The sequence below is a fragment of the Lytechinus pictus genome, chromosome 1, assembly GCF_037042905.1.
Source record: "Lytechinus pictus isolate F3 Inbred chromosome 1, Lp3.0, whole genome shotgun sequence".
Lineage (NCBI taxonomy): Eukaryota > Metazoa > Echinodermata > Echinoidea > Temnopleuroida > Toxopneustidae > Lytechinus > Lytechinus pictus.
Genome location: NC_087245.1, coordinates 6,966,205 through 6,974,588, shown reverse-complemented (window position 1 = coordinate 6,974,588; position 8,384 = coordinate 6,966,205).

Below are 8,384 nucleotides of genomic sequence, written 5' to 3'. Positions count from 1 at the left end.
GATACGCGTCATATTGATCAACGCAGCACAAAATACGTCATAATGTAAATCAAGATTAACAAACGCTGGATACTGCGACATTTCAAATACGTCCTAATGGTAAAGCTTAGAGGCACAGATGTTAAAATATCAAAATATAAATATATATTTTTATTTCAGTAATCATACCCACATTTTGTAGCCTCCAGCTTTTTTATCCACAACCGCCCCTTCACACCAATATTCTCCCCTCCTCTCATGTTCCCCCGTCTGTCACACCTCTGTCTCTCTTGATTATTTACCACCAAGTTACACTACACTTCTCTCAGTCAGTACCCTCATGCCATCCTTTGTATTTACTAAAGGCTGATAGCTCTGAATATATTCCAGTCATCTGAGGCAATCTGAATGTATCTATTTTTCCTATGAGGAGCTAAGGATAGATAGATATATATTGCTGAGGTATGTCTCGTTGCTTAAAGCATTTCTTAAAATTTTGGTGAATTGCTCCAAAAGTGGGGATCCAGGAGGGACATCTTGCCCCCCCCCCCTCCTCGACGCTTTGCACGATTTTTCCGGAATGCACAAAGATAGTGCCACAAAATTTTATGACTTTTTTTTTATTTCAAGTTTCGCTCAAATTTTGAGAACAAATTCGCAACAATGGGTATAAAATTGCGACGCCATATGACTTTACGAGATATTGTTATACCGAGAATGGCTCATTTTTATACTTCGTGTATAGGGCCCGGAGGGGGGGTACGTACTCGACCAAAAAAGTAGTAGGTATGTGCCGCGGGTGAGACAAAAAAAACCGGTTTTTGGAGCGGGCTTATTGTAAAAAGGAGGGTCCTCAGAACGGGCTTCGGAATTACAAATGTTTGTGAAAACGGGGGTCCTTGGAACGCGTCGCCTGCGTGTGAGTGCGTATTCATCCCTATGGAACGGGCATACGTGCATGCAGCTAGCCCGGGTGCCAAGTGCGCTAGCGCAGAGGCGATGGTCGGACAGCGCTCTGCGGCCGCTTTTCACCAAAATTACGGCTCATTGTAGCAGATCAATACGGCGTAACGGAAAATATGCGAAGCTTTGGAGCGGATTTCTTCTTTTTTCTTATAAGAAGAAAATGCTATGCTTTGGAGCAGCTTTCTTTGTTCTGTTTCTCAATAAGACAAAAATGCTATGCCTTGGAGCGGAAATTTGAGTGTAAAAATGGGGGTCCCCTCCATGGCACATACCCACTATGCATTATATACTGAGTGCCCCCCCCCCCCCCCCCCCGGTATAGGGTGATTATTTTTCATTCTAATTGGACTGCTTAATTAATTTAGAGTTTATTTGTGTTATTAAGTGATAATTTCCATTTGGAAAATAAAAATATCCCATTCTGAGCCATCCATTATATTGAGCCTTTGAATAGGATTTGCAGGGGTCGTGTACAAAAACGTAAAAATTACCATCTGATTATTTTTTGCATGGTCAGCCCCCCCCCCAAATCTTTCAAAACCGTTCCGCAGCCCTTGATTTCTAAACAATTGATAAGCCCGGGGGGGGGGGGGGGGGGAGGGGGGGCCACTTCCATTGACGAGTGGATACCATGCGCGACCATGGGGTCTCGAAAAGCACCCTAAACACGTATTTTCTATATTCTGAAAATGCACCCCTTAACAAGTATTGGCGTGTGAAACCCTACCCTGAACAAGTATTAGAAACAAAACGATACTCTTGGCAAGAATTCCCTGAATTGAACCCCTAAACAAGTACTCGTTATGTCACGGACGTTGGTTGTCGGTTTTACCTTTACCTACATCATTGGGTTTAGTAGTACTAATAGTAGTACTAATAGTACGGCCCCACCTCGCGCAAATCGTACTCTAAACACATAGTGTTGACTGTTGGGGCAAAAAGTACATCCTTTATAAAACATTTTATTCTTAATTTTTTATACCCTCGCAAATCTGACCCTAAACACGTAGCTTTCCTAGCGAAATAGATACCCTTTTTTCATTATTTTAGTGTTTTTGACACCCTTATTACGTTACGTACGCAACATGCCCTATCTTGAAAAAGACATCCTTTTTACGTGTTTTTTGGTCGCGCATGGTATCCACTCGTCATTGTTAAGTGGCCCCCCCCCCCCCCCCCCCCCCCCCCGGTTGATAAGATGGTTATTCGCTTTATATTCATATATGCAACCAAAAAATAGGCATATAATTATTCAAACAAGAGTCAACTCATGTAAAGTAGTCTTAAGTAAATAACGAAAAAAGGCACCTTATTAGAAATTTGCATTTGGATAGGTATCGGTTAAACAAAATATTGCCAGATAAGGTGATGGTGAATGAAGAACAGAGAGGAGGGGGCGTGGCAGTTGTTTTGGTTTTGACTGGGCCTGGGACGTACGGTATCGATTATCCCTTTCGCTGATAATTAATTTCTCATATCGCGAATGACAGCTTCCGGAGTCAAAGGTCGGGAACACGTCTGCAGAACCCGTGAAGAATCTTGATTGAAAACTCTATAAAGACATTTCAGTACATTTTCATGTTGTTCGTGGTGATACGATAACAGGGCATTGGAAAAACTCAAACGTTATCAAAATACGGTAAATTCTAGGCATATTTTGACGAATCGTCGGCAGCCGCTCACGCTCCCTGCTGACTGCCAGAACGAGTGACACAGCTGTGCCGCACCCGTACCGTACCGTATCCCTTCGTGGAGGCTGTTCGTGTGACTGTTGATGCTATCGATGTATGCCAGTGCCAGCTCCAGCTGTGTGCTGAACCAAGTTAGAGTGATATCTCCTTGGCTGAACTGATCTTTCAACTCGGGAGAATTACCGGTGACCTGACGTGACCGTGTTGCTTGCAGCTGACCGCCCTTCCCCCAACTTTTGTGACAGAGCAGATTCGAATCAACCACATAATGTCTGGTGCACCAAATGGCCTGTCTCCAGATTATGGAGATGTTGATATATCAAATGATATATCATCTTATATTGGTAAGAATATACGGACGGTAATAAAGTCAATTCAACCCCCACACAAAAGTCGATTTGATTTGTTAACTTAAATAAAAACTTATTAAAAAAAAGGGAAAAGAGAGAGAGGAAAAAAGAAAAGGAAAAATCAAACAAGTCAAGTTAGCATATTGTACATGTACCGGTATATATTATAGACTAGCCAGGAGGCTTCTAGAGAGTAAAAATCATTTACTAACGTACCCGAGATTTTCTACTTCTAAAAGATCTAGCCATAAATCATGTACATGGGATAAAACTTAATTTCCAACATTTCTACGCTCTTGGTTTTATTTTTAAACAAGAATTCATCAAAAAAATGAGAAAAATATTGTGAAAAGACGGGAGAGACTTGCCCGATGTTTACGCCGCCATCTTGTTTCCTATTGTACTTCCCCAACGTTACAGACGCGTGCGTCGCGTAACGTTGGGGAAGTACAATAAGAAACAAGATGGCGGCGTAAACATCAGGGATTTATTTAACAATTTCTGACAGTTTACTATAATCCCCATTCACCGACGGTAGTGTGCATATGTTAGTGCGAGCCTGCATGTGTAATCAGGTCACCAATTCGGGCGACCGGGTTTCTAAATGACATATTATCTTGAACGAAGGCCCACTATTTTCGTTAGACTTTCTTTTTAAAAATACAAGTTCTAAGAAAATATCGAAAATATATGTTACCGATGATTTAATCCTTATTTTTTAATTTTCTGCCGGAAAGGAAAAAATGGCAGCTGTGTGTTGCTGCCCTCTACGTTCAACGAGTTGTGCTTTTATCAAGGCTTTCCGATTAAATTTTTGATATCCTGGCCAATCAATGCGAGCGACAAGTTCCAAACGCACGCACATCTACCAGAGCTTCCAAGTCTCCCGGATCCTGCGGGAGAATACTGGATTTCGATCCAATCTCCCGTTCTCCCGACCCCATGCCAAAATCTCCCGGATAATTGTGATTTTTAGCTGTTAAATTGTAAAATTCATACAAACGACTGTTTTACGAGTCTAGCATGTTCAACTCCCTTTACACCCACGTGGAAACTCCTTATCACATTTACATTTTACCCAGTTACTTTTACCAGTTTTTGTTTAATCGTACATTGATTTCCAATGTAAATGAAGATAATTTTACCGAACGACTGGTGAATTAGTCTAACAAGCAATTTTTTTTTTCTGGTTCTGCAATGTGCATGTGCGTGATGGAAACACTTACGCGGCACTCCATGCCTATGCCCCCCGACGCGCCCCGGCGCAGCACTGCCTGGTCTCCGGCAGACTGCGCCGCGGCAGGAGGCTATGCGAGAAGGGAAGTCCGATGTATTTTTCGGAAGCTTGTGTGCGCTTTATTCGAGCTGAAACTGTGGATCAACGATGGGTTACTATTATAATTACACCCTGACTTTTAGGAATAATTTTATTGACAATCCTGAAGAACAGAAGCAAAGTGGAGATTTTTTTTGCCTACTTTTACTTGGGTTGATCGGATTCGAACATTTTCTCTTTCGTGAGTGAGCTAGCCTGGCGCTGGCTGGCTGTGCGTGCTTGCTACAAAAAGGCAATTTTCACAGGAATCCCTCGGCCCTCAGACTTTAAACAGGCCACATATAAGTCTTTACAGGGCCAGGCAAGCTCATCTTCCACTACTGCAGCCCTTTCCCCCTCTGAACAATAAAGGTATTTTCTTGTTGAATGCATTCTTTTGTTAATCATTTTATGTTCTACTGTATTGCCTGAAATCAGGCTTGAACTTATTTTTTTAGTCAACGACGGACAATTCATCATTTCATGAAATCTCTCTAATGTGCATTTAATCTATGTGCCAAAAGTTTTGATGGTTTAGACAGCTGTCGGATACTATCAAATGTTGTTTCTTAATGAGTTTTGCTACCCAAAACTCCCGTCCGTGGGACATTTCGCCGCGCGCTCCCTGACAAAATCATACCTCCGCGAAATCTTCTGGATTCTATCATCCCTATGTTGGCAGCTCTGCATCTACAAGCGCAAAGCAGCGGCACAAATCGCGATATATATAGCGACTATAGTAAAAAGAAAATAATAATAAAATAAAAGCTATCAAAATTTTTTAAAAAATTAAAAAAGATCCCTCACAAGAGAACAAAACAGCCCCCAACCATGAATACAGATCGACACCCATAGCTTGGCAGTATATATGCTAGAACGGTGGCTTTGAATTCTATCAAGATAATTATGAAATATGGCGCTTTAAACATTTTGTTGACGCTCTTTAATATTGAACGAAAAGCCAATCAGAAATCAGAGAACCGATGGCAATTTTGATGTTTGCTGTGCGATTGTCCGAAAACAGAATCACGGAGAGGAAAGCGTGTTCTGATTTTGTTCTTGATATATAAAAACACAAATCTAGAATGAGAAATCAGAAAAAGCCCAAAAGTATTTCTGATTTCAATTTTCTGTTTTTGATCTACAAAAACAAAATCACAACACCTTTACCTCGTTGTGATTTCGTTTTTGTGTTTTCAAGAACCAAACCACGAGGCTGATTTCCGTTTTGGCTTCTTCATGATCGGATGAAAAAAATAAATTATCCATTAGTACCTTGATTCATGGGGGAGAGAGAGGGTACAGACAGACTATAGAGACACAGAGACGGGGAGAGAGACAGAGAAAGGGAGGGGGGGAAAAAAAAACCTGATCGGCGTAGAGGAGAAGGGAAGGGAGAGCGAGGGGAATTACTGGACTGTGGAGACAAGAAAGAAAGAATGAGAGACGGTGGAGAAAAAGATGCCAGGGGGAGGAGGGTTTAAAGGGTTAGGTGATACTTATAATTAAGATAAGAGAGAGGTCAAAACAATAACAAAAAAGTTACGAGACGTCTTGAGGTCAACAAACTTTGAACCTTCGACGAACGTTGATGTGAGCTGTAACATGAATGCGAGTGAGTGTGCGTGTGACTAAACTGTGTCATGGAAATTTAAGCTGATCTTTTTTACTGTTTCACTAGGGAATTATGTACTTAGTGGTTACTTATGAGTGAGCGCTTTGGCTTCTTGCACAAATATACAGAACTTCAAGGGTGGTATTTTAGTGATTAAAACTTGTAGCGTATGAGAACTTAGAATTAATGTGAAGCTGTGAGCTTGTTCACTTGTTTACAACTCCCACACAAGTCTTATGCAGATGCTACCGTGTACACGGTCATGGAATTCAGTACACGTGGACTGACTTGACCATGCGTGTAGCCGTGTACACGTAACGGGCCTACCTCATGCCAAAAGGGCCTACATGTAAACCTAATATATTGTCATAATTAAAGGGCCTTTTATTATTATAAACCCGGCTATAGCCGTGCTGCCTACAGGCACTCTGGCATTTAATAAGGAATTTCTTCCTGCCAGGTAACCATTCACCTCACCTGGGTTGAGTGCAGCACAATTTGGGTAAATTTCTTGCTGAAGGATTGTAATACTAATATACATATCTCGGAAACAAAAATATATGCTTGATGTGCCTTGATCATCAAGATGAACAATATTTAAACTTATTCTGTTGCTTGTTCATAATGCGTTCCATCTCATGCTGATATTTTAATTTCTTTTTTAAAAGAAAACTATTCAAACACCTACATGTACATGTAGTTGAAAATATATATTTTTTAATTAGCATATGAAATATCAAAATTAAAAAAGAATAATTTCCATCCGGTATGCCTAATAAAAAATCATTAAAAGATAACATTATTTCACTTATGAGAGCAAATTTATATCTAAATTTTCTTGATAAAAATACATTTGAAACTAAAGGAATCATCTACATGGAAAATTTGTTCCAGGTTAATACATAATTGGTTTTTGAAACAATGTTTTTTCCATTTGTTTTGTGAAATATAGGAGCTTTCAAGATTTTCTCAGCACATATTTTATAATTTACATCCTATTGTTACCTTGTTCATGCTAGTGTCCTCTTGGAAATGAACATCTTTTTAGGAGATTTTTTTTGCAATTTTTTTTCTATCGACAGGTACAGTGTATAGCAGAAATGACAGAATGATAACAATGTTACAATGAATATCTGCTTCGGTAGTATCTGCAATATGAATTTTTTTTTATAAGAAAGTGCCTGGTTTATGTGTGATACCATGTCATGGTAATGGAAAAATAATGTTTCTGTACCAGTCTTAAATTATCTGATTGGAAATTGTGAATCATGGTAAAAAAGAAAAATGTTTCATTTCAATATTGTTTAAAAAAGCCAAAAGGGTTGGTTTTAGACTTTTAGATGGTTTATTAAAATGATAAGACTTCAACCCCCTTCTCCCAGAAAGTATCAAAAAGCCATTGATTTTAAAACGTTATAAGAAAAAGCCCATTTTAATATATTGAAACCTTAACATTAATGATAATTAAGTGTGTGGATCAGTTACGTATCTATGTACGTATTGTGCGGATGAGTTTATGTGCATGTACCTTACAAATGAGTTATGTATATTACGTATGGATAACATACATGTACATATATTGTGCGGATGCTTTATGACGTATATTTCATCCGCAGCAAAAGTTTGAGATTTTCAAAATTCCCGCCGCAGATCTGCATATGTCTGTGGATCCTGCAGATTGAGGTTAAAGAATGGATACAGATAATACGGATACTTGTGGATGCTTACAGATTTTTATCTGTATTTCATCCACAGCTACCGTAAGTGGCCATGCGACTTGTATTACATACTGTACATGTATGCGAGCACAGAAACCGGAAAACTTCAGATGGCTTATAAGATTGATTTGAATCATTGAACTACATACAAGCCCACCTATTTCATACATGTAATTCTAATCTCATCTTTTTAATGCATTTTATTAGCAGGAGAAACATGATTAGATACACTACATGTAGGTCTACAGTCAAATAGAGATATGAGAACTAATCAATCTCATTTGCATATTAATAAGCATAAAACATTGTTTTCAGGAGGCCTTATTTGTCTCATTGAAATGGGGCAAATGAGGCCCCTTGATTTCCACTTTGTGTTGTTTTATTCATAGTGAAAATAGTTCAGTTGGTTTGAAACAATCACTGAACATTTACTAGTAACAGTCACAATAGTTGTATTGAATTATTTTTATGAAGGCCCCCAGGATCTTTGTTTATCAAGCCTATCCAATATTATGAGAAAAAAAACATGATTGTTGGATTCATGGATTGAGTTTTCAACTGTCACAGTAACTACATGTTCACGCATGGCCTCAATTACCCCACTCTTTCCTACATGTATGTTGTAACTTATGATCCAGTTGAACAGTGGTTAAACTTGTAAAAAAAATGTGTTTACAGTGCTTTTTACAGCAATTAATATGTTTGTGTCTATGTCACGTTTTAGTGTCCCAGTATAACATTTTGACACAT